The 23,883-nt window shown below is 39.5% G+C and overlaps 1 protein-coding gene across 8 annotated transcripts in view; it reads left to right on the top strand.

Moving 5' to 3' along the window:
• The first annotated feature begins 221 nt into the window (after positions 1-221).
• The window catches only part of LCLAT1 (lysocardiolipin acyltransferase 1), a 144,898-nt gene continuing 121,236 nt past the window's right edge, over positions 222-23,883 (top strand). For 2 of the 8 annotated variants that reach the window (XM_019667290.1, XM_019667287.1), the window contains exon 1: positions 278-366. The gene's annotated coding sequence lies outside the window, so the exon portion shown is untranslated. Of the gene's footprint in view, positions 568-828; positions 989-23,883 lie in introns of those variants that run through there. The other 6 variants (XM_019667289.1, XM_019667282.1, XM_019667285.1 and 3 more) reach the window with 4 other exon arrangements.

The following is a 23,883-nucleotide window of genomic DNA, read 5'->3' as shown; positions in this document are numbered from 1 at the left end:
TTTTTCGCCCCTATGTACCTCGCTCTCGAGGTCCCTTCTCACTCAGAGGCTAGGCGAGGAAATGAGCATGGCCCCTTTAACGGAGCCCCCGACAACGGGCATCTCAGGTGCCCCTCGCCGGCGAGCAGAGGCGGGGCGCCGGAGACCCAGGATTCGCACGCAGCCGGGGACGCCGTTGCGTCACTGCACTCGCAGCCAATCAGTATAAAGTCTGTCGGAACGCATTACTAGGGCGACGGACGGGACGCCTCCCCGCTTCGGGATGAATTAGCGGCGGGTTCAGCCCGGAGGTTGTGACCCCCACGGATTCCCCAGCTCGCGCACGCGCACCCGCACGGTGCCGCGCGTCGTTCCAGCTGGTCACAGGTGGGAGACTGGAGCTGTCAGGTGGGGTTTACGGCGCGGGGAAAATGGCGGCGGCCACCGGGGTATCCCCGAGTTGGTGGAAGGGGAGCGGCCCTAAGGGCTCTTCTGTCTAAGCTGCAGGCCTCTCGAGCCGCGGCCTGGGTAACGATCACTTGACCGGGAATTGGGGCCCCGACGCAGGTGGCGGCGTCGCCAGCTCAGGTAAGAAGAGTACGCGGGGAAGTGACTCCCCGAGGCAGGCGGAGGCGTCGGGGGCCGCGAGGGCGCGCGGGCTGGGTCGGCGACGGCGAGGTGGGCGCGGGATGTAGAGGGCCAGGTGTCTTGTCGGGTCGCTGTTTACAGTGGAGCATGAACACCTTTCTGCTCCAGGCCTGGGCGGGTCTGGGTGGTGCACCGCCCTGAACACAGTGTGAGCTCTGCCGCTGTTTAATCAGGTGTGCAGAACGTCCCGAGTGGCCGCCACGTGTTCGTCTCCGACGTAAGCTGTCGAGGGCAGGGGCTGGAGCTAGCTGCCTTAGGTGTGTGTTCTCCAGGCGCCAGACACCTTCCAGTAGAGGCCAGAGGGACAGGACCAGCAAAGGAAAAGCAGGCCTTATTCAGGCTGTCAAGCATGATCTTTAAGGTGTGTCTTCTACTTGCCCATTTGAAGAGTAGAAAAGTAAAGATGGGGCATTATAATCTTGGAGATGCTTTGCTTCCTTGTACTTACCTGGTTCAGGTGGGCTCCCCAGGAGGATTGAATGTGCCTTCGAAGCTCATTAACTGTATTCCATGTGCATGTGGCTGTAATTAAGACAGAATTGGGATTCAGTTTAAGCCCAGGGGAAGTATTGAAAATAAGTATTTGGTAAAGGTCTCATGGAGATGAAATATTGTCTATTGATGTCAGTGGCTTATTTGGACAGAGGCGTGTCAGGAAAAATAGCTAGTTGGTTTAGTTTTCAAAAAACTTGTCTTGATGAAAGTTCTTTTTGCAAAACCATATTTTAGACAGTCAAAGAAAATGATTTGTTTGTAAACAAATTTTTCCTTTTTTAAAAAGAAGTTTCTATGGCCCTGTTGTACTTTGATGTGACAGAGAAGCACAGTATTAAGGGACTTTTCTTTTTGGTAGCAGGCTTGATTTCATGGAGTGCCTTGTTCTGTTACTGAGAAAGCACAGTGGCACTTTGTGTTTTAGTCATCAGTAGCTGTTGTCTTTGGAGTGCCTGCTACTTGTCAGGCACTGTGAAAGTGAGGCTTCTCTAAAGTTTAACTTGAGCAAATGGGGTAGTTCTTCTGTTCCCACTAGGTTTTCAGGTTGGCTGTTGTTGACAACCAAGAAGAAACAATGGGGAAAACCCAGAAGAGTCTTCCAAACCGGATCCATGGAGATTTGGTCAGCTTGGCCTGGGATTAAGTATAGTTTCCAGTTCCAACTCTGCCATTTAAAATATCTTAGGGAAATAATGTAACCCTCTGTTACTACCGTATCTCTGAAATGGGCATAGCATTTTTGTCCAGACAATCTCATTGTACTGCTTTGGGGGGCAGGGGGGCGGGCGGGGAAGACAATATATGTATGTAAAAGGGCTCAGAGAACTTAAAAACACAGTGATAACAGTTGACATCATTTCACATTTACTGTTCCAGGCACTGTTCCAAGGGCCTTATGAGAGCTAACTCCATCACTCAGAAACATTGTGAAGTGGGCACTTTTATCATCTTTGTTTTACAGATGAGGAAACTGAGGCACATTGAAGTTTTAAGTTATTTGCCCCAAGTTGCACAACTAGCATTGTGATTCCAGCTCATGTTCTTAACCACCATGCGTACCGTCTTCCTGTATCCAGATGTGTTACGTGTTGAGGGGATATATAAACACTTTTTCAGTGAAGTAATTTTGTTTGTGATCTTTTAGTTGTAGAAATAACTGTGATGCATTCCATTGGCATCCCGTAGTGATTTATATGGTGTTGACTACAGTTACTTAGGTGGTGTATTCAATTCTACCATTGATGCCCATTTTTTATTTTAAAAGGTATTTTAAAACAGTTGTGACTGATTTCTAACAGGAAGCACAAATCAATAAGGGAGATTTTAGTTTTTATTAAACTCTTTAAAGTAACAATTTGCTAGGTGACTTTTAAAAGAAAATTTAGGTTCATTGCTGTGACATGTTTATACTAATTTTTTAAGTCTCTATACAAAAAAAATGACATGAATAAATTAAAGTGGTTGGGACATGCATTTTTTTATTGAGCTTTTATGGAATTGCCCTGCCAAGTCCCTGGGATGTAAAGATTAAATCCTGACCTTATCCTTGAGGAGTCCAGGGAGAAGCCTTAGGTCCAGAAGTTTGTAGACTAGTGAATGAATCAAATAAGTGATGAACTAATGCAGTGTAATAAGGACTCAGATATAGTTGTGATGGGTATAGAGAGCTATGGAAACACATACAAGGGAATAGCTGCTGGCGTTTCCTTGGTGGAGAAAGGAAGGGAGCTGACTGCAGGATAATGGGAGAAATGGCTTCTAGCCAAAGGCGGAAGCAATGTCGTATCAGGGCTAGTGACAGAGCGTGGATGTCCAGAGGTCAGACCAGAGTTTTGCAGGAGCTTCTGGGAGAGAAGCCAGGAAAGGTTAGGGCCAGATTGTGAATTCTCACTTAAGAGAGTGACTTTACCCTGTGGGCAGTGGGACCTAGAGAAGGCTCTTAATCATATGAATAGCATGATCAACCCTATGCTCTGGAGAGGTGACTTTAGTGATAGGGTGAAAGACACTGTAAGGAAGAGATCAGTTAAGGGCAGTTTCTATACACTAGACAAGAGATGGTGAGGGAGTGTACCAGGGCATTGGCTGTGCAGGGTAGAGTTCAGAGTCTGCCCCGCCAGGCATGCTTTGAAGGCAGAATGGAAGACTGACTGAGTGTGAGCAGTAATGGGGTTGGGAGGGAACACCTGCTAAGAGAGTATAGAGAAGAGTAAGGTTTTCTTGGTGTTTATTTTTTAGTTTTTATTTTCTTGTTTGTTCTTGGTAACTATATGGTTGGGGATTGCAGACAATAGATATTGTTAACTCATTTAAAACAAAAGGATAGAGCAGGCAGTTCTTTGTTATTGGGTTTTGGAAAAACTTTAAACCCTCTGAGGTTGTTGGGTCAAATAAGATGTAACAAAACGAGGCTTAAAACTTCCTTTAGGCCTCTGATTTCTGAGACTGTAGAAAACTTAATTATATGATAAGTCAGCAATAAGGGTCTATTGCAAAGGTGGTTCCATTGGAGGAAAGTCACACAAAGGGAGTGGGAAGAATTATCTAAGGTATGTTTGGGGTAAGTGCTAGAATAATGGATATTAGAGTTATTTTCCCTTTTTTACATTAAGTTTTTAATATATTTGTACAGAAGTCATTATACTGTGGAAGTAATCACAAATGAATTCTCTTGGAAAACTGATCATCACTTCATAACACTAGAGTTGTCTAGCATCCAACAACATATCATGAGTGCATTCTAAAGCGACTGCAAGGTGAAATTGCAAACCTTGCAAAGATGCAGGATTCCATGAATTCAGAGCAAGGTTGAGAACTGCTCAAAAACATAAGCACTATATGATTCCAGTTAAATGAAATGGATACAGCTGTTCCCTGGTGATGGAACTCAGAATAGTGGTTCCTCTGTGGGATGGTGCTGGTAATGACTGGGAGGGGGCATGCGGGAACCTTCTGGGATGTTGGAAATGTTCTATACCTTGAGATGAGTCACGGTTACATGGGTGTAAGTATATGTAAGAATTCAAGTTGCACACCTAAGATTTGTGCACTTTACTGTTATACTTTAATTTAAAAAGAGGTGCGAGTGAGAATTTGGCAATGTTAGACCAATTAACTTTTGATGAGGAAAACCAGCAGGGATGATGAGTTGAGAGGTGTTTTAAAATTTTTAAAAAGAGTATGAGAAGTTCCAGGGGAATAAATTATGAAATCTGTCTTTATTTTTTTTTCCAAAAGTGACTTTTCTATAATTGTCTTGGATAAGGCAAATGTGAAGTCAAAGCTGTCATATCTTTTACAGTTTGATCACAAAATTATGCCCCAAACTCTACCAATTGATTAGTTTCTTGTCCTAAGACTTCGTTCATAGTTGTGTTACCTAAATTTTGGTAACTATAAGATACATTATAAAAATAAATTTATATTTTGTTTCATTTTTTTGGGAAAAATTCTAATCAAATCTCTTTTTCATCATCATGAAATGTGGTCCCTGTTTAAGAGAAGTCACTCTGTGGCCTTTTTCCCTACTATGCAAATTGCTCTTGGATAATGAGGATTAGCTGTAATTCTGGTGGCAAGGTTTTGAATGTCGTAATGGAGCTAAGAAAAGTCTTTGTTGAGTTCCCGTAGCAGTGAGGTAACGCTCAAAAAAGGCCTTTGTGAGCTTCAGCCCAGTTTGACAGTGTGTCCATTTCACCTCTACCTGGTCCTCTCCATCTGGCAGTGGGGCGATAGGGATCTCCTGTGATAACCTGGAAGAAGCAGGTGGAAGGGGGACATTTGAGGGGCAGCCATCAGTGAAAGCTGTGTGGAGATGATTAACCACGTTTTCGGCAGTCTTTCACAGTGGAGGTTCCTGAAAATGTAAATCGTTCACTTCCTCAAAGGAAGTAGATTACTGTTCTAGGGACGATAAAGGGAAGACTTGTGCTACCTTTAGTTTTCCATCTCAAATAGGAGATCACCTCCATTTTATGTTTGTAATTGTATAGTTAATCCCCTTGGGAGAACTCATGGAGCAGGGACATAGCATGTTGGTGAGCTAGTGTCTACTGATGTCACAAAGAAAATGATGGATAAAAGATAGGAATAAGAGAATGATGAGACCAGTGTATGGCGGCAGCCATGCTTATGGTTCTGTGTGGCTGGGGTGTGGAGTGAAAGGGTTGTTTTTATTTCTGACAGTGACTCTTCTCCCACAGGAATATTTATGCATCTTGGGGAAGGCAGCTTTGTCTGTGGCTCTTACTATTTCTGCTGTCCTGTTGTAATGCAAATACTTTCTTAGAATTTTTTTCTTTATATTGTGTAGCCTTTAAATAAAAATCTGCTTGAGTGACATCAGGGAGGAAAATGATGGTAAATAGGAGTGGCTTGAACACCAAAATGTTTATTTACTTAACTTGAACATTTTGGACACCCACCATGAACTTGTTAATGGGGACAGAGTTGAATAAGACATGGTTCCTATCCTTGAGCTTACTATCTAGAAAGGGAGATAAACAAATCAATGTCTTCAGTACAGAGATCATTGAGATTTTGTCACCTCTTGTCACATGTCTAGGTTTTCTATGATGAAAAGTAAGCACTGCAGTTGTGAAACTATTATGAATTCCATAGGTAGTAATGGTGCCTTTCTTTTAACAGATAATAATAATAATAATATAATAATAATAATAATTATAGCAGCAGCCAACATTTATTGAATGCTTACAAGATACCAGGTTCAGTTGTAAGTGCGTTAAGTTTTAAATTGCTCTAACCTTCACAACTTCCTCTATGAGGTAAATACTCTTATAATCTTCATTTACCTATGAGGAATCAGAGGCCCAGAGAGGTTAAATAACATGGATTTGAATCTAGGTAGTCTAGTTCCAGAGTCTGTGCTATAATGCCTATTTTAATCCCCTTTAAATGTAAAATATACTGTATTTATGTGGTTTTAAGTATGACAGATTGACTGTTTGAGTAAGAGTATGCCTAGAGTTTCTAACTATCCATGCTGAATGTCATTTCCTGTATGTAGCTGCTTAGGGTAATTCTATAATGAAGTTTTAAATGATGTATCATTTTTGCCCCTTTTGACTTTCATGTGTTACATGATTATTTTGGCACTGTTTTAATACTCTTGTATGTTCCATGATAGCATTCTGAAATTCATTAAAAATATTTTACTGGATTTTTATTGTTTGGGTTATTGCCATATACATAATGATATTTTATGATGTATTCAAACTGGAGAGTTTGTGAATTACTGGGATAACATATTTGTTAATATGAATAAGTACAGATTTAAACTTAAATTATACTTTTAGCATGTCTGTTCATTTGGATCAGTTGATTAAAAGAAGAATTATGTTTGCTTTGGGAGAGGAGTATAGAAGTGGGTTGAAATAATCTAGAGTAGTCCAGGGAGTACTAAAGTAACCTTATTTTGCTGAGTTTGTTTATGGTAGTAATGAAACCAGCACAATTTAGCTTTTCTTTTCCTCAGAGAAGAAATACACTAGAAGTCAGAGTTAATCAAGATTGAATCTTTGCTAGAGCTACTGTTATAGACAGTTCTGTTATAGACAGGGCTAATATTCAGTGAACTGAGTCTGCATTGGATAGAATTGTTCCCAAAGTCATGTTTATTTCTCTTTTTGTCTAGATTTCTTTAACTCTCAAAAATTAGAGAGTTGAATTAAGAACTCTAAAATTATCTGGTTTTCTTTTTGCAAGTGTATTTCAGACATCTCAAGGGCCTTTTCCATGCATATTTGTTAGCTCTTTACAACATTTCAGGAGATGGGTAAGTATTTATATTAGTTTCTTGTGATTGCTGTAACAAATTACCAACTTGGTGGCTTAATACACCGGAAATTAATTTTTTTACAGTTCTGGAGGCCAGATGTCTAAAATCAGAATCAGTGGGGTGATGCGACAACATGGATGGACCTAGAGGTATCATGCTAAGTGAAATAAGTCAGACGGAGAAAGACATATACATATGATCTCACTTATATGTGGACTCTAAAGAACAAAATAAAGGAACAAACAAAACAGAAACAGACTCATAGATGCAGAGAACAAACTGATGCTTGCCAGAAGGGATGGGAGCTGGATGAAAAAGGGGAAGGGATTAAGAAATACAAATTGGTTACAAAACAGTCACGGTGGATATAATGTAAAGTACAGCATAGAGAATGTAGTCAGTAATGTTGCAACAACTATGTGTAGTGAGTCCCAGGTGGGTATTAGACTTAATGGGGGGTTGTCACTGCATAAATTACATAAACATCTAACCACTGTGCTGTATACCTGAAACTAATATAAAATAATATTGAATGTCAACTGTAACTAAAAAAAAAAAAGAATCAGTAGGCTGAGAGCAAAGCGTTAGAGGGCTGTGCCACCCCAAAGGGTCTAGGGGACAGTCTGCACCTTGCTTGTTCTAGTTTGTGGTGATTACCTGCATCCCTTGGTTTGTGGTAAATCACTCCAGTCCCTGCCTCTGTGGTCACATTGACTTCTTTTTGTCTGCAGTCAAATCTCCCTTCGTCCCTCTCTTAAAAGGACATATGTGATTATATTTAGGACCCCCCCACCCCCGATAATCCAGGATAATCCCTTCTCCCAAAGTACTTAATTTAATCATATCTACAAAATTTTTTTATTTTTTCCCCTTTCCACATAAGGTAACATTTACAGGTTTCAGGAATTTAGGACATGGGTATCTTTTGAGGAGGTCATTATTCAGCTATGGTATTGGTTAAGCTATGTTTTACAGGTGAAGAGATTAGATTACTTAAAGTCACAAAGTTAGAATCAATCTCTTTCTCTCTTGGTATATACGAATATGTTTCCCTACTACCTACCTTCCTTTGGAAAAAAGTATTACTCTTATGTTTATGTGGATTTGGTTCACAGTAGTGTTTAGGGATTCCTTTTTAAAAAAAATTAGATTCTATTTTGAGATAATTGTAGAGTCACAAGTAGTTGTAAGAAATAATACAAGGAGATCCCATGTACCCTTTACCCAGGTTTCCCTGGTGGTAATATCTTGCAAAATTATAGTACAGTATTACAACCAGAATGTTGACATTGATACTGCCAAGATACAGAACAGTTTCACCATAAGGATTCCTTCTGTAGTCCTTTGATGGCCACACACCTCCTTCCCTGACCTCTGACAACCACTAATATGTTCTCCATTTCTATAATTATGTCATTGCAAGAATGGTATGTATATATGGAATTGAACAGTGTGTAGCCTTTGGGGATTGCCTTTTTTCATTTATCACAATTCCCTGGAGAATCATCCAAGTTGTTGCATGTATCGATAGTTTGTTCTTTTTCTTGCTTAGTACTCCTCGCTGTCCTTAGTATTCTTTGGTATGGATGTACCCTCTGAAGGACATCTGGGTTATTTCTAGTTTTTTGCTATTATGAATAAAACTGCTATGAACCTTCATGTACTTGTGTGAACGTAGGTATTTGTGTGAACGTAAGTGTTTATTTCGCTGGGATAAATGCCCAGGTATGCAATTGCCGGGTCATATAGTGGTTGTATAGACACATGGGTTTATTTCTAAACTCTCAGTTCTATTCCACTGAGCTAGAGTCTGTCCTTATACAAGTACCACACTGTCTTAATTACTTTTGCTTTGTGGTAAGTTTTGAAAGTAGGAAGTATGAGTCCTCCTACTTTGTTCTTCTTTTTTAAGATTGTGTTGCCGATTTTGTGTTCCTTGCATTCTATATGAATTTTAGAATCAGCTTGTCAATTTCTACAAAGAAGTCAGCTGTGGCTCTCATAGTAATTTTTCAAATATGCATTAAGTTGTACAAGCATCACCATAATTAATTTTAGAACGTTTTCATCACCTTAAAAAGAAATTCCACATCCATTAGTAGTGACCCCTCATTCTCGTCTCTCTCCCTTCCTTTGCCCTAGGCGCTCATTGTACTCATCTACTCTGTCTTCTTGCATCAGCTAGAACTTTCAGCAAGACATTGACTAAGAATAAGAATGGTGCGAGTGGACATCCTTGTCTTGTTCCCCATAATAGGAGGAATGCATTATGCAATATGCATTTTGGCTTGTATTGTTAAGTGTAATAACGTTCACTCTAGGTTTTCCGGTAGATACTCCTTATCTGATTGAGGTAGTTCCCCTTTATTTCTTTACTTTTTTTTTTCCTGAGAATTTTTCTCAGAAACAGGTATTGAATTTTACCAGATGGTTTTTCTGTATAGATTCATATGATCATATGAATATATTTTTTTCAATTTGTTAATATTGTGGATTACATTGGTTGATTCCTGAATGTTGAACTGAACTTGCATCCCTGGATTAAATTCAACTTTTTATATATTGCTGAATTCTATTTGCAGATATGTCAAGGATTCATGGATTGGTCTGTAGTTTCATGGCTGCTGGCCTGGGTGGAAGTTTCAGCTCCTCTCTAGTCTGCTGATGCTACCTGCTCCCTTCCTGTTCCCCGGATGGCCTCTACTGGCACCACTGGGAGGGGTGGTCTTCTTACCCCTGGGAGGTGGTGAAAGTCCTTCCTCTCTACTAGGCCTTATCTCATGCCATCCTGTGGGGATGAGAAGGGGTGCCTCTTTACTGTCATGGGAACAGAAGTCCAGGCTGGCCAGGTGGTCTCCATAGACACTGCGAGGCAGGGGAAGTGGGTCTTATCACCACCGGACAGGGAAGAAAGCTTGGCCTTTGATATTACCCCTGCAGGGTTAGGGCATTGTGGGGGAGTCATTTTCAGACGCAGCATTACAGCCTGGTGAGATTGAAAGGTTAGGCTCCCTACTTGGCCTTTGCTGTCATGGGTTGGGGCTGGGCCATAGTTTGTTTTCTGTGGCTTTTTGCTGGAGTACAGTGGTTATTATATAAAAATTTTCTGTTTTGCTATGCTGCTCTTTTCTTGGTCCTTTGGAGCAAGGACTTTTTTTTTTTTTTTTTCCATCTGCCCCCTGTGGCATTTTTGGGTTGCTGGCTTCTTCAGCTTCCTGTCCATGTGGTGTATGATGCCAAAGGAAAACCCAGGGAGCTCACCACTGTGCCTTTCCATGGATCCCCAGGTCCCTAGCTGGACTGCTTCCTTTCTACCTTCAGCTTTCTTCTGTTCGTTTTATATGTTATGTTCAGGGATTTTTGTTGCACTTAGCTGGAGCAGTAGGAAAAACTACAGTGACTTGATTTTGCTGGAGGTGTAAATTGGGCTGGGACTACTTTTGTTGATCTTAAATAAAACGTTAGCCAGATATTTCTCCAGCCAAGTGGATTTATTTGAGAACAACAAAGAATTGCAATCGGGAACATGTAGCCATGGCGGGCCACTTGCAAGTCAGTGAAGATACAGGAGAGGAAACTTGTATAGAGGGGAAGAGGAAGTGGGAGGGCTGTTAGGAAGAATTCTTCCTGTTGTGCTTTACCATTGTCATAGGATGTGAGAGCTCCCTCTGCTGGCGTCCCTACTTCATTTTAAATAACGTTCCCTAAGAAAATTAATTTGGGGTGAGTTACTTAGAAGTGACAGTTGAACTATGTCTTTATTTCTCTAGAGAGTAATTCTGTGGGTCATTTTTTTCAGTAAAACCAAACCCTTATTAGTTTTAGATCTCTTAAGAAGCTTGACCATCCAATGAATTGATTTATTCCTGCATTTATGTATAAATTCATAGTAAGCCTAAATTCCTGGTTTAGTATGCGATAGAGAAAAATTTATCTTAGTGAAAGAGTAGTTTTATGGAGGGGACTAACTCAGTTTTTCTAGTGTTTGTCAGAGATCTTGAAGCTGTGGATTCTTTTCTAAACAAAGAAATAGGCGTGATGCATAGTTGTTAAGAGTTATGTAAGGAGAATTTGTGCAAGTCTTAGAAATGTACCAAAGGGATTACTGGGTGTCTTCTGTGGAAACTAGGCGATGTCTAGAGTCCTTTTCCTGGAGATCTAATCAACAGGGTCTGCAGCTTTTATTGTTTTTGTTTTTTTTTATTTTACAACTTGATAAATTGACAGCAATGCAAATAATTCTTGTCCTTAGACATGCAGATGAATTTTGTTGGTTGGAGGTACAATCTACTTCTTTTTCTCTTTCGTGGAAGAAGCCAGTTCTGGATCTGTTAAGCAAATTCATGTCACCATTTCCAATTGCATCAGTGTTTGTGCTCTTTGGATTTGCTTTTGAACCGGTTGGAACCATCTTATTTGTTCCGTAATAATTTATGAGTTAAGTAAAAATCATAGGTAGCTGTTCATTTTATATTTGTATGGGAGACACAGTGGTATCTTTTTGTTTGTTTAAATTAGCCTTTAATAGCTTGAACTCTGAATTTAGCCTGATGGGCTTGAATCCCAGTGTAGCACTTAACTGTCATTATGATTTGGAGCAGGGAATTTTATTTTTTAACCGAAGTCTGTTTACCCACTGTAAAAAGGGGTCACAGTACTGTTTTTCTGCTGTAGTTGTGATGATGAAAAGAGATGTTGCAAGTAACATTCCTCAGAGTACCTCGTACATCTTAAGAACTCTTTTTTATTATTAGAAGACTGTGGGCAACTAATTTTACCCTCTCGAGACTTAATTTCCTAATATGTAATAAAAAAAAAGAGGGGACTTTTTACTTGGTTGTTAGGTCGTAAAGTTTCCCTGGCAATAACTGGAAGGAATGGAATGAGATAAACTGACTATCATTGCTTTTGGAAGGAAGGATATATTTTTATATTTTATATTTTTAACATGCAAGCGGCCTTACTGCTCTGAGGAAGAGAAATGTCAAGTTTGATCTGGTGAGCAGTTAGTTAGTTTGATCTGGTGAGCAGTTAGTTAGTTTGATCTGGTGAGCAGTTAGTTAGTTTGATCTGGTGAGCAGTTAGCACAGCGGCCTGCGAAGTCAATTCAGTAAACACTGATTGAGAAGACCCTGCTCTGTTTGCCTTTGTACTAGGAAGAAGCATTAGGGCTGGAAATGCGGCTTACCAGGGTAACAGAATTATCATTTTGCCTTAAAAAATATTAGGAGGGTGGATCCTAATAGATGGAAGGCTTTATTGCTCAGCACTCTGGTAGACGTGGGCATGCTCACCAGGGAGTGGGGACTGGAAAGGGCTTTTTGCTTAACCTAGGGATGACCGTTTGGAGTTTCAAGGGCAATTTTTGGTTGAGTAGGGCTATGGGGTGATTGAAGAAGAGAGAGGAGCAGGAAAGATGGCTCAAGGGTATCTGTTGTTTATATTGACCATTCCCTCTGACCCTCAGTATTTACAAATATTTTACTTAAGGGTTGTTTTTTTTTGGGGGGGGCGGGTGTTGGGAGTGACGGTGGATGGAAGCAGGGTAGAATTGGTGAATTGGTTGAGTTAGAAGAGGGGTTCCTCAGAGGCTGAGAATTTAAGCTCCTCAGAAATTAGCAGTGATCTGGGGCAGACCCTGGCCTTCTGTGGGTTATGTAATTGGAGCAAGTTGGGGAATGGTTCAAGCCAAGGACATCCTCAGCTACTATTAGCTTCGAATAATGAAAATAAACCTCGATGGAAAATGTCTCCCATGTGAACAACAAGGAATTTACACACAGGTAGAAAACTATAGTTGGAACACTGTATACACTCGTTTTGATGTAACAAAATTAGGTACTATAAACAAAGGCAGCAATTTGCCTAATACAAACATAGTTTAACGTTTTATACAAAATAAAATGGTCTTTGTAATTTGTCTTCAGAAGCAGAGTCCAGGAAGTAGGGAGAGGGTCATGCCTGCTTTCTTTCAATAGGAAGGTCTTTAAGTTCCTGTAGTGTGGGAGGGGGCTGCCCCTTACTCTATTCCTTCTGGAGTCTGAGAGCTAGCCTCCATTTTGCCTTCACAGTCCGTATTCTGCTTAGGGGTATTGCTGTTAGGGAAAAGCTGCAGCTTCAAGGACCCTGCCAGTTTTAACATTGCTGCCTCCCTCTCTCCCTGGAGTGATGGGGGGTGGGGTGTGTGTGGAAAGGGAATGGGGATGATGGAATGATGGATGGATGGATGGATGGATGAATGGATGGAAGGAAGAAAGGAAGGAAGGAAGGAAGGAAGGAAGGAAGGAAGGAAGGAAGGAAGGAAGGAAGGAACACATACTGGGCTCTCACTGCACTCCTCTGTCATTCCCATCCTAAGCACTGTGCCATCACCATCCTCCTGGCTTCCTGAGTTTATAAGCCTGTTAATTAATCCAGTCAGTACCTGAATGGGCCCATTATAACCTTTTACACCGTCAGTCACCTGACTAGCCCAGTATGTTGTCCCCAAACTCTGCTTTCCCTTTCTTCTCCCATTTGTCACCTTCACTTGCTGAAAGACAGCTGGGGCTCTCTTCTGGGAAGCTAGCAACAAAAGGCTGAGATGATGTGCACATTGTGGGGAAAAGAAATTGCGATGCTTCTGAACCATGGGCAATTAACAAGGCAGTTCCTAGTTATTGAATGTACTTTCTAAAAGCTCTGATCGAGTCTTTGTAATGGTTTCTATGCTTGAAGTGTTTATCCTGTTTCATGAATCTGAACAGGAAGCCTTGTGAATGGATCGTACACAGTTGTTCTGTTTATGTTGTTGCGTTGTTGAAATGTTCTATGGTTGTTCCATAAACTTTTCTTTGAAAAATAAACATTTCTGTTAGGGAGATGCATTATAAGTTTCCTGTTGATAGAAAATAAAATGGTATATTTATATCTGTCAAAAAACTAAAACCTGGCATTTCTGTTTGGAATTTGGTCATGTGATTCTTTTTGAATCTTTATGTTAAAAATGAAGTACCATTTTGTTTAAAATCCAAAATATTAAATGGAGTATGTTCTAGAGTTCAGCCCTTACATTTGATGTTGTATGCAATAATGACTTTTTATTTAACTCCGATAGGTGCTTATGTGACACCATTGGCTGGTATCCTCCTTTGAGTAGTGAGGGCTTTTTTGGGGGTGGGGTATCATCTATGTGGATAACTCTGACAGCCGATCTTGGCCATGTCCTCTCCCATCTCTAGGCTCGTTTCTGCATCATATCTGTCCAGTGTCCATTTGAAGTCCCTGGCTGTTGCTTTCAGTCTCAACTGGGCTAACACTAAATTCATTCTCAATCCCATCTTCATTTTCTGCCTGGATATGTGTTTCTGTCTGTTTAGTCATCTAGGCTTGAACTTGCATACTCAGTTGGACACCCCCCCGCCTTGCCTATTGCTTCTTTTGTGATGCTTTTGATGTTTTTTCTCTTCATTTTTATGCTTGCATTATTTTAATTGCATACTATAATACTTGGTTTCTAAAACAAGTTCCATTTATTGTGTATGTGTATAATAAAAAATATATCTGGTTGTTGACCCTGGTTCCAGACACAGAGCTTCAAAAGCCCTTGGAACTTCCTGAGTGGTAGGAGTATCTTTTGTTACTGATAATGAGTCCTTTAAACCATACTTGAGTTTATGCAACTGAAGTGACTAGGATGGGGGCTAGCCACACCAGAAAGACTTAGCTCTCCATTAGGGGGTTGGAATTTTACCACCCCCTTATCTCTGGGGTAGGGAGAGGGACTGGGGATGGAGTTCAATCATATGACCAGTGATTTAATTAGTCACACCTATGAAATGAATGAAACTCTATATAAATTCTGGGACACTGGAGTTTCTGTGTTGGCGAATACCTTGATGTGCTAGGAGGGTGACATCTGAATTTCTCAGAGAGGACGTGGAAGCTCTGAATCCCCCTGCCCTCTCCCTGGTCCTTGTTTTGCACGCCTTCCACTTGGCTGTTTTTGAGTTACGTCTTTTATAATAAAACTGTAATCATTTAAGTATAGTCTTGTCAATGAGTTCCGTGAGTCATTCTAGCAAATTATTGCACTTGAAGGAGGGTTGTGAGAACCCTTGAATTTGTAGCCAAGTTACACAGAAGTTCTGATAGCTTGGGGACATCTGAAGCAAGGGCGGTCTTGTAGGATATCTTGCCCTTTAACTTGTGGGAAGTGATGCTAACTCCATGTCGTGACTGTCAGAATTGAACTGTGGGACACCTAGTTGGTGTCAGAGAATTGGTGTCAGGATGCACTGTGCTTATTACCCTTTGTTAGGCACTGTGATATTTGATATAATAACTCACTACAGCTAGGTAGGTTCTGGTTTTATCATCCTTGTTTTATGAATAAAGAAGATGAAGCTTTTAAGAAGTCATATAATTTACCCAGAGTCACAGAGCTAGAAATTTTGGGGAACCCAGTGCTAAAACTCTTATTACTTAACCCTTTATGCTGAGCCGTTGGCCTTCTTTGCTCTAGATGTTACCCGCCTCCCCACCATCCCCTAATCTGGCAGCTGTGGACCAAGTACCGCTCTTTCTAAGATATACTTTTATCACATCATTTTTGAGCTCAAGAACTGTCAATTCTCCATTACTGCAAAATAAAAATCCACATTCCTTATGTAGCCATTCAAGGCTCACCACAGCCCATCAGGCCCAGACTAATAATACTGTCCCAATTTTTATATAGAAGGAAAGAAAGCAAACACTTATTGTGTTTCTTGGATGGGCCGCTCAGTGTGTATCTCCAGTGAGCTGCTTTGGAGATGGAAGATAAGTCTTCCAGTTCCTTATAAATTATAATTGGGAAGACAGAATATATTAAAAGAATGTCAGGATAAAAATAGCACCTGCTAACCTAGTGAGCTGTACAGAAAGTGAAGTGCTTCTGGAGTTCGAAAGAGGGACAGCTTCGTGGAGTGGGTATATTCTGAGCTAGGACTTGGAGAGATGGTAGGATTGCAATAATTGTCATGGCTGGGGAGAGGCCCTTTTGAGGCCGGAAGCCCATGAGTAAAAGGAATGGAGGAAGTTGCTGGGCATGCATTGAAAGGTGGTGTTGATGGCAATTAATTCTTCAGTTTATCTGGAGGGAACCTTTCTGAAATTAGGGACTACTCCGTGTCTCAAAACATGTCTTCAAAAGCTACAGCATATTGCTTTAACTAACTGAACTTGTGCTAATTCTTTGTTCTTTGAAGCTAAAGTTGTTTGAAATGAATCAAAAGCGCTATCCAGGCCAAACGAGGTGATAAATTTGGGTGATCATGTTGGTAATGCCAATTTTACTTAAAAATAAAGCTGACCAAAGGGTGTTCTAAACTATAAAAGTTAAAAATTTTTGCCACTTTATGGGAAGTAGTCTCAAAATTGAGAACAGAAGAAAATTTTACATGGTAATAACTTTTGTTCTTAGTGCTTACATGGCCAAGAATATATAGAAAGCATTTATGGAGAAGAGGAGAAAAGGAGACAGGACCTTGAGACATCTTCAAACTGTTGGAGTTGACAATTACATCTACTTTATTTGTTTTAAGCTGAGCCATCCTGCCACCTGTTGGCAGCTCTGGCTGCTCAGCTCGGGCTGAGACTCGAACCGCTGTTGCTCAGAGCTCGCACTCTGGAGCGAGCTCTTAACCAACTGAGCCACTCGGCTGGCCCCAATTACATCTACTTTTAAGGCTTTACTTTTTATTATTGGCTTGTGAAAAAACAAAATTCGCCCAGATTGAACCTTTTAAAATGAAAAAAACTTATTCATGTGTTAATTTCTCTCTTGATTTGAAAGCAATGTTTATAAATATCAGTTTCTTTTTCTGAGATCTACACAGGAGGAAAGGGTCATGGACCAATGGCTGCATCAGAAGTTACTCAGAAAAGATGGAAGCCTGTTTTCTTATAAAAATGCAAGTGGCCGTAGCGTTAGAATGCACGTTGTTCCTGCATTTTATGCTCTTTATAGGGATTTTAATGGCAGGTTTTATGCAAAATATTTTTGATAGACCAGATCTTCAAAATATTTTTTGCAGAGAGGCAGGATACTCTATCCTTTCATACTCATTTCTGATATTTTTAGTGTTCCTAAATATTTTTGGGAAACAACCTAAGAGCCCTATTAGAATAATTTTGCTTCTTTAAGCCTTGCCAGTTTCCCCCACCACCCCCCACCCCTGCCACTCCCCAATCTTGTAATAGAATCTTTTGTACCATGTTTAGCTAATGCACTAAATGAGACTTTTAAGTCATAGATATGAGGAGGAAAAGAGATTAGCTGTGGATCACTGTGTTGCCTAAAACTATTTCTGCGTTAAACAAATTATAATTATGTCTTTCTCAGCATTCTCTCTGGAGTTTAAAAAATAGTGAAACGATTTGCTGTCTCTGAATATAGTTGATATGTCCATGGCCTCAGCAGTCAGCGGAGAGCAGGTGTTTCTCCTTGGAAAATAACTTGCCTGGACTGGATAGTTCTGATTGTTAATGTGTTATGTGTGCATGTGTGTGTGTGTGTGTGTGTACGTGCGCGCATGCATGCCTGCACACATATGTGTTTATATAATTTATTTTATTTATATACATAATATATAAAATATTTTATATATAATACTATATAAAATATATATATATATATATATATATATATATATATATGAGACAGTTCTGAGCAAAGGCAGAATGTGTGTGTATTAGGATTTTCCATAGAAACAGAATCAGTAGGAGATAAAGATATTTATATATATGTATTTTAGAAATGTATTTATATATATTTGTATTTTTAATATATACATATGTGTGTATATATTTAATATATGCTTAATATATATTTAATATATGCATATATGTATATATGTGTGTGTGTGTATATATATATACATACACACAAGTTATATATATATATATATATATATATATCGAGAGAGAGAGAGAGAGAGAGAGAGAGAGAGAGACAGAGAGAGACAGAGAGAATGAGAGGGAGAAAGATGTTGATTTGTTATGAAAAATTGGCTTATGTGGTTATGGAGTTTGAGAAGTCCCATGTCTGCAAGGTTGAGATTCAGGAAAGCAAGTGGTATAATTCAGTCTGAGTTCCCAGATCTGGGCATCAGGGGAGCCCATGCTGTAAATCCCAGTTCAAGGGCCGGAGAAGATCAGATGTTTCACCCAGCTCAGTGAGGTGGGGAAAAAGGGGTAAATTCTCGTTTCTCTGCCTTTTGTTCTTTTCAGACCCTCAAGAGACTGGATGATGCCACCCACATTGGAAAGCGCAGTCTATTTTTCCAGTCCACCAATTCGAGTGCTAATCTCCTCCTGAAATACCTTCACAGACATACCCAGAATTAACGTTTAATCTGAGTACTCCCTAGCTAGTCAAATTGACATGTAAAATTAGCCATCACAGTGTGCCTCTTAGAAAAGGAATTGAAATCTATTATGATCCATTTTATTTTATTTTATTTATTTTATTTTAGCTGGTGTCTTTGGGATAAAGAGCAGGTAGATGAAGAAGAACCTGGTGGGCTTAGAAGCCGCCCAGTTTTCCCGATTTGGGTCACTTGCATCTGGAACACCTTTTTTGACTTTGTTATCAGCATGTTTCTCACCTCTTTACTTCCTTTATAATTCTCGAATTATGCTCTTGATAATTTATGAAACTAAACAAAGACTTTTGTGTTGGTTTCTTCTGAAGTGACATAAAAATGTACCTAATTTTATGAAAGGGTAGATGAACGTGGACACATTCAAAGTGATGGCGAATTTTGAGAACCTTTTATAGAGCAAACTACCAAACTCATTTTTTTGTCTTCTGACACGAATTCTGCTTTTGGATTGACCATTGTTCTCAGTTGCTCTAACTTTTTTTTTTTTTTTTAAGATTTTTTTTATTGGGGAATTGGGGGAGGGGAACAGCGCTGGGGAATCGGGGGAAGGGGAACAGACAAGTTGCTGTCCTTTTGCTCTTCAGTCTAGTTGTGGAGGACGTTGCTTCACTGGCCCATGTTGGTATCATCATTGTGCTCTTCCTGGGTGAGGCAGATGGGATGGCCGCTCATGGCGGCTCTTGGCTGCTCACGCTGGCTGCTGGCCACACATGGTAGCCCATAGCAGCTCACTGCAGCAGGGGCTGCAGCCTACGCCATCGACTCACAACAGCCCAGCTCCAGGTGGAGTTGTTGTTCACCATCTTGGCTGTAGAGGGCAGTGTCACTGGCTTTCATATGTGGGATCCGAACCGGGGCCCTGCTGCTTCGAGCTGGCGTCCCAAGCCAGCTCTTAACCAGCGCGCCACTTGGCCGGCCTCAAGTTCTAACTTTTTAAAGGGGATCAAGAAGTGGATAGTAGCGATGAGTGGGCAACGGCGTGTTCTACTTGCTATTTCTTGCTTCATCCAGTGCTCATGGCTTCACTCATGCCACAGAAACTTAGAAGGGCTTGATTTTACAAAAGCAAAGGTCTGTTTATTAATTTACATGGAGAGATGGATCTTTCCATGCCTTTCATAGTCAGAGTTTGGAGTATTTTGTTGTTGTTGATAATCTAAGTACTGAATACCTAAGTGCTGAACAATGTCTTACCATTAGTAAAAGTTGACTAGTATGTTAAGTGATAATGACATAGATATAAAAATTAACATGCTTTAAGGATTTTATTTAATTCATAGTCAATGGGGAAATCAGACAAATGGTATAACTGGCTCAAAGGAAAAGTAAAACAATAAAACCCCACACATTGTCATGAATTAAAAGAGTGTTGAAATGGATTGCAAATGGAGACAAAGTGGTTTGTGGGAGAGGGGGAGCCAGGGGGTAGTGGGGGAAGTCAGTTAAATCTGCTACCTGACAGAGAAGAGCCTGCGTCTCTCTCAGTTACCTACAACTTACAGAGTTGTGCAGTTTCACATAGAATTAGAATGTGGGATGGTGGACGGCTGGACTGTAAACAGTGCCTAGTTTTCCATGTTTTTCCTCTACATGTTACTATGAATTACAACGAGTGGGAGTTAGAAGATATTCGGGTACAGCTCTTCTGGGCCCTCTTGGAGCCTGATGAACCTTTGCAGTTGTACCATTACTTTGTTAATGAACGTGGATGTTTTAAAATAATTTGGTTTTAGATCATTTAAATAATTAGTTATACACAGATAACTCTTTGGCACTGAGTCTTTTTATGGAAAGCTGGTGGTGACTTGGAGTATGGCTGCAAGGAGCAATGATAAATGTAATCTGGTTTTGTATGCTTTGCTTTTATAAATATATAATGACTAAAGGTGCATAAAATTATTGGGACGCCTTATTGTGGGGTTGCAAAGAGCCCAGTATTTATGATAGTACGAATCACCTTATACACAAGAACATGTATGTATTATGATTTTATAACCTAACTTCCTTTTAATTCCTTCTGAACATTTTAATGTATGTTTAAACAGAATAATTTTTAAATTAATATGCATGTTTTATACAACTGGATGCAGTATTCTCTATTAGCCAGAATAAATGTTGAATGAGTGTTTCCTTTTCATGATTCTTTCTGATAGATAATTTCTCCTACTATCGTGATGCCCCCTAGTGAATTCAGCCTTTCAGATAAGAAGTTGAAGAGAGGCAGTAATCAGTACAATGAAATCTTCAAAAGGAACATTCTGGTAATTAGAACTGTTCCTGTATGCCTTGTTGATATGGCAAATTTCTGCCCCTGGAAATGTTTAAGCAAAGATTTGATAATCTCTCATGAGTCTTATTTTTGAATTAAGTGTAATTGTTTCAGATGACTTCTAAAATCTCCTTCAGCTCTAAGGTTCTAGATACATATGAGCCATCAGTCATCAGTCTGAGGGATGTGAAGATTTCAAAGGTAGTGTTAAGTCATAAATGTGACTTCAAGTAATTTTTGTATGCACCAGTTTGGAGAAAACAACAGTAGCTAACTAACCTTTATCGAGCATTAATTCTGTTACTGGAGCTGCTCAGAACAGTTTACCTTTATGTCACTTAATCCTCACGACAGTCATGTGGTAGGTACCATCTTTAGTTCTATCTCACTGGTCCAGAAATTGAGACCCAGAGGGGTTAAATAAATTACCCAAAGTTATACAGTAAATGGTGGAACCAGGACCAGTTTGTATCAAGTAATAGTGGGTAAGTTAAGGTAATTTTTAATTGTTTACAGGTTGGCAGCTCTCTGATTGGGGTAGTTAGCTGTCTGTAACAAGCTAGTTACTTTTGGATACATTATCTTTACATAGCTGCACTTATGTGTGGTTTCTTGTGAGCTTCCATCACAGACGCAATAGTTTAATAATTTTTACCTAAAATTTTTTAATCCATTAAAAGTTTTGTCCCATAAGATATTTACTTTAAAGACTTATTTGACAGAATGATACAGTCTTACCTTCTTAGTTTACTTTCTGTAAAACATTCATTCTTTAAAGTTTGGAGAATCTACTGCTTATGTCTTTGTTTAGGAATTCTTCGAGGGCATTTATGACTTTTAGGTTTCTTTCGACTTTCAGAGTCATTTACCATCTTCCTTGGATTTTAAGTCTAGTACAGCTCTTGTCCTCTGGTTTTCATCACCAATTAGGTTAAGTAGAAATTGATTTCTCCATTTGTTGGTAAGTTAATTTCATCAGTTCAGGAGCTGGCTTGTTGATACCCTGAGTTCTCCTTATTTGTGATGTACTCAGGTCAATGTTAGCTGTACAGAGACAATATAGGATACACCTTTAGTCGAATTATTGGAAAGATCATGCAAGCCATAAGAACAAAGGAATGTTATGATATATAAGGTAGATTTTTTTTTTCATTTCTGGAAATGTGTCTGGTGTTCATTTATGAAACTATTTCTTTGCTCCAAAACATTTGTATATAGTTCCTAACTTGGATATAGTAAGTTACATATTAATGGTGACCTTAGTGGTCTGACTACTCCTTAGGCTCCGTCTCTCCCTTGTTTCAGTCCTTTGTGTACCTAAAGACTTGATATTATCAACATGCCCCTTTCTTTATCTGTCCATTTAGGGCCTAAGTGAGAAATGAGAGAGAATGTGGAAAGGAACAAAATAGGAAACATTTCTAATAGAAGGGGAGATACGCAGAAGTGCTCAGCCTAGGATTTCAGAGTTCAGATGGATTGAGCAAGACTCTAGAGAAGAATATTTCAATGAAAGTAGGCGCTTAGAAAGACCCCAGTTGACTCCATGTGCCTTTTGGTGAAAAGAGAACTGCTTTTTAGGATTTCTTGAATTTTTGTGATCCGCCCCCTATTTGTTTTTTCTATTTCTTTGTCCTCTCAAAAGTTTTTCTCGCAGAGAAAATGTCAAAGGTTATTTAAGGGATAGGAATTATGGGAAAAGTTGTGGTCTGAATTCTGTGGCTCAGGATCTTGGAACATAAAGCGAAGAGTGTTGGGGAAAGATAAAAAAATAGGCACAAGCTGGTCACAGAGGCATTTGGTAGAAAAGGCAGAGATTGGAATGAGTCTGCCACAGCTTATGAGAGTGAATACAAGAGACTGGGGCGTTAAGATACGGTTTTATAAATCATTATTCCAAGTGAGGTGTTGATTCATAGTGGTTAAAGACTTAGGAGTAGTGTAATTTTCAGTTTGGGCGAAGTTGGCTTTTGTAGGCTAACCTGAAAACCTGATCACTATGTATCATATGATTTCTGTGGGAAAATGCCTTCTGAATTCCAAACAGCTGACTTAAGTGCAAAGTTTTAGAATACTACCTGCTCATGATTTGGGACTGTTGTTTCTGCCCATGTTTTGATAGAATTTCCAACTTGGGACATTTCTAATCTGGGAACCAAATTTTTATTTGGTTGTAAGTTAGATAAACCTCTGTGGAATAGTGATATGTATGAAAATAAATTAGTTATACCCCAAACATTGTAATCTCATTGAATGCCATAAGTTAAGGCAATAACATTTATTTTAAAAGGTTTTAATGAAGTAACTTTAGTAACCAGAAACTACAACAATATTTAGTATAGTATTTGTTACTGAAGACTTGATTTTGTATTATCCAAGCATTAAAAAAAATCTTTAAGAATTAAATGAACTTTTGATTGTGGATATGACACATAGCAAAAGGAGAATCATACCTTCTGGATCTATTAACATTAGGTTGTCGGAAAAGTCATGACGTATTTTTCTGTTTTTTGTTGCAAAAATGCGTCATGACTTTTCCAATAACCTAATAGTTGGGTTGCCCAATCGCTGTGTTTCTTTGACTAAGTCATTTCTTCCTTCTGGGCCTTAGCTCCTTCAACTACAAAATAAGAATGTTTATAACACATTATTTATATAGCTAAAACCTAGAATACTCAAATAGCTAACAGAATGATAAATTTTGGTATATTTATACAATGAGATACCACACAGTGATGAAAAAGAATGAACCATTGTCACACTTATTAATATGGATGAATCTCACAAATATAATTTTGAATTAAAGAAACCAGATGCAGAAGAGTGTATACTTGTTGATTCCATTTAGATAAAGTTAAAAAACAGGTAAGACTTTAATTATGGTCCTGGGAGTCGGATTAGCGGTTACCATGGGGAGGAGTTAATGACTGGGACGGAGCATGAATGAAAGAGGCTTCCGGTTGCAAGTGATGTTCTATTTTGATCCGGGTGTACTCACTTGATGCAAACTCATGAAGCTACCGTATTTGCCGGCGTATAAGACGACTGGGCGTATAAGACGACCCCCTAACATTTCCACTCAAAATACAGAGTTTGTTATATACTTGGCATACTCTTTAATGCTTTCTCATTTGATTTCCAGTCCCGAACCATCTTTTCTGTTACTCCATATTGTCTTGCAGCAGCACAAATATTATTTTCCTTAGCAAAGTTTATAACTTTCAGTTTAAAATTTGCATCATACTTCTTTCTTTTGGCTGGTGCCATGATAGGGATGATAGGGGTTTGAC

Source organism: Hipposideros armiger, unplaced genomic scaffold (assembly GCF_001890085.2).
Source record: "Hipposideros armiger isolate ML-2016 unplaced genomic scaffold, ASM189008v1 scaffold_493, whole genome shotgun sequence".
NCBI classification, from domain to species: domain Eukaryota; kingdom Metazoa; phylum Chordata; class Mammalia; order Chiroptera; family Hipposideridae; genus Hipposideros; species Hipposideros armiger.
This window is presented reverse-complemented; position numbering and strand designations above follow the sequence as displayed.